The sequence below is a fragment of the Thalassophryne amazonica genome, chromosome 4, assembly GCF_902500255.1.
Source record: "Thalassophryne amazonica chromosome 4, fThaAma1.1, whole genome shotgun sequence".
In the NCBI taxonomy this organism is placed as follows: domain Eukaryota; kingdom Metazoa; phylum Chordata; class Actinopteri; order Batrachoidiformes; family Batrachoididae; genus Thalassophryne; species Thalassophryne amazonica.
In genome coordinates this window covers 70,407,301-70,410,951 of record NC_047106.1, presented here as the reverse complement: position 1 = coordinate 70,410,951, position 3,651 = coordinate 70,407,301, and positions in this window count along the sequence as shown.

Here is a 3,651-nt window from a genome sequence, read left to right as displayed (position 1 = left end):
GGTGGCTTGCATTTGGGACTGAGTGGCTGTGTTGCTGAGGTTATCAGGACCTCACCCTGATCACCTGCGGCTCGTCAGGACTCACAGCTGTGGTGCATCTATATGGATTGGAACATGGTGGCATTTAAGACTGGAGTATACAGTGTGTATTTGCCAGAGACTCGACCTTGTGACCAGACGGGTGAGATCGTCGTCTCGGGAGCCATCTCATCATCAGTGGATGCAGAGAACGTCCAGGGTTTGATGCACGGTCTGTGAAAGAGGAGGGGGTGAGGTCTCACGCTCGTCAGCACACTTCCTGAGGTACGTTACATTTTGTGACTAACGTTTATACAGTCAGTAAATGTGGTGTCCCTCACACCTTATTATATTGAGCTGTACGTTAGTCATGTATCGGCTTCCACTGCAGTGGAGTTTTGTGAACTGGATGTTCCATGCCTGCAGGTTGGGAAGCTGATTAGTAATTAAGCCAGGAACTGTTTATGTACACCTTTGAGTGGTCTCTCTGTGTGTAGAGTGTGGACTCACATAATGGTTCCTTCTTTCACAGACTCGGTTTGTTGCGGCCACCTGGGGGGTGTCGGCGGGGTCCTTGGGTCCGAACGGCTTCTGGCTCCGGACCGTTAGCGCTGCTGGGAGCGCACCATATCACACCACGCCAGACCACACATTCTTTTGTTGTTTTGTATCACATCACTGTTATGTATTAAATTCAGTTAGCCTTTGTACCGTGCTCTGCTTATTTCATACTGGGTCCTTCAAACGCTGGTCGGTTCTCCGAGCTGCGTCCGACACATAACAGTAGTCTCTGGCCAAACATCACGGACCCAGCGGTAGCAGAGACGGTAACGCGCCGGGAAGGCGGCAGCAGGCGTTCAGTAGTTATCCGGATCAGTTGCGGGTGCTCTCCGCCCGGATGGTGCGTGTTTTGAGACCCATTACTGAATACTGATTTGTGCTCTCTTGCAGCCGTGTTCCTGTGTTTGTGCCTTATCGGTGGATCGTGGTGGAGTGTGACTGGCGACGGCTTCGCGTCACGCTCCGACCGGATAAGAGGTTTAAACGGGAGCTGCAAGAGTGTGTCTGTAATGGGTGCACGCGCTCGGGGGAGTGCTGTGGCACGGGTCGCTGAGCTTCCTGTGTTACAGTTGTAGCCCGTTTCCCCGGATAAAGATAACTACTGCGTCTGTTGTATCAGCTCCGGCGTTATTTAGTTGAGCACATTTTGGTTGTGTGTTGCACACAGCTGCGCACGGAGATGCAGCTTGTTTGTTTTTTGTCACCAAAGGGGTTTTTTTTTCATTGTTAGCACTTTGGCTCCCTCTTTTGGTGACTTAGTCACATTACCGTTAAGCTCTTAAATTAGAACAGGTGTGTTCGACTTGTTTGAGCTTAACGGTATACGTCACTGATTTGTTTTGTGTTAGTTCATTTTGTGTGGGTGTTTTTTGAGTTGGTTTTTGTGTGGGATTTTATTTTTTGTTTTACACTATTTAGTGTCTGGGTCGTGACCCTGCAGTTCTGTCAAAAAAAAAAAAAAAAAAAAAAAAAAGGAGCCAAGCAACCATTGTTAGTCTGTTAGTCTTTTTTATTTCTTTCGGTTTCGCCTCCCAGGGTTTGATGGGACGGTCCCCTGGGGGGTCATGGGGGGGTAATTGGGTTGTTTTTTCTTTTTTTTTGTTTTTTGTTATGCCCTCTCTTCTCCTCTGACTCCAGCCGGGTGAGCCGTAGTCTCGCGTTGCTGGAGGGGTGCAGTTTGGTTGTGCTGGGTATTTCCCAGGTAGCCTCTGCACCCGGGAGGGGGGGGGGGGGGGTTTGGGGTATTTTTTTTTTTCCCTCTCTTCTCCTCTGGCTCCAGCCGGGTGAGCCGTAGTGTCGGCGTTGCTGGAGTGGTGCAGTTTGGTTATACTATGTACCTTGAGAATATGCTTGCAAAATTTGAGGTGAAAAGTTTCAATGGCTTGGAAATTTTCGTGGCCCCATATCTCACTGCCATATGTTAATATAGGTAGGACAAGTTGATTAGAGTTCAGAAAGGATATCAATAGGTAATTCTAATGCCTGGGCTTTGCTCAACAAACTGACATTGCTCGCCTTGCCTGAGAAATTTGTTTGGCCATGGTTTTTTGAAAATGGTTGTAATTAAACTTGCATCCCAGATATGTATAATCATCCACTATTTCTAGTTTACCCTCACCAAGATTGAATTCTGGTTTGTTTCTTACTTTGCCCCACGAGAAAATTACTATTTTGGTTTTACTTGTATTCACGGAAAGATGCCACTCATTACAGTACAAAGACACTGCATCTAGGGCTTTTTGCAGTTCTTTGGCACTTTCTGCCATGACAATGGTGTCATCAGCATATGAGAATATTTTCAAATAAACTTCAATGTCATCATCACTAAGATGCGTCCTAAAGTCGCCTGCGAGCTCCTTTAGACCGCTATATCTCCTGCTGATAAAATAGTCAAAATCGTTCAGGTAAATAGCAAACAATAATGGTGATAAGTTCTCACCCTGTCTTACTCCAATGTTACATGAAAAGAACTCAGACTTGACATGGTTATTTAGTACACATGACTTTGCATTTTCATAAAGATTATATATCACAGAGATAAGCTTCCCGTTTATATGTGCAATTAATTAGACCACAGAGATGATCTGTCGACTAAATCAAAGGCTTTTTTATAATCAATAAAAGTGCAATACACCTTCTGATTTTTTTGCTGGTAGAGACTGATGATAGAATGTAAAACAAAGATATGGTCCATTGTAGAATAGCCTTCGCGGAAACCAGCCTGCTCCTCCCCAATAATCCCGATAGCATCTAGGTAACTGGTTAGCCTAGCGTTAACAAATGCTGTAAAGCATTTACCAATGCAACTAAGTAGGGTTATACCTCTGTAATTATCAGGACTGTTAGGACATCCCTTGTTTTTATATAGAGGCTTAATGAGGCCTATCGTCCAATCAGATGGGATACAGCCTGTCTCTAACACAAGGTTAAAAAAAATCTACAAGTAGTAGTTCCATGCATTCAGGACTGTTTTTATGAACTAGTTTGTTACATGGTCTATTCCATGTGCTTTATTGTTTTTGAGTTTTCTTATTTGGCGTCGAACTTCATCAATTGTAAAAGGTTGGTTTAAATCTGTTGGGAAAGTGAAGTACACGGATCCACGCCAGGGGGCGTGAATGAACGGCCAATAGGAAGTCCGAATAAATAATTTATTCTGCAAATGTGCACAAACAACCAAATATGCTTTTAGTCTGTCAATCACAAAACTCAGTGACGCGTGGGCAGGCCCGAGGGTAGGAGACGCCTAACCAGAGAAGAGCCGGGACCCACGATGTTCCACCGCCAACGGACACCTGAAATACGCCGGAACCGCCAAGTCCTGAGTCTCCCAGGTTTTTATGGATGGTTGATGATGGATGATGTGTGACAGCTGTCAGCTCTGAGCACCTGGTGGACTCCTCTGGCAACTGCGCCCACTGGTGCCTGAAACCTGACAACAGGCAGGTCGCCCTCTGGTGGTGAGCCAGCAGTACCTCCTCTTCGGGCGGCCCACACAACAGGACCCCCCCCTCAACTGTCGGGTGACGCTGGTAGAAGTCCGCCAGGAGGGCGGGATCCAAGATCAAATCA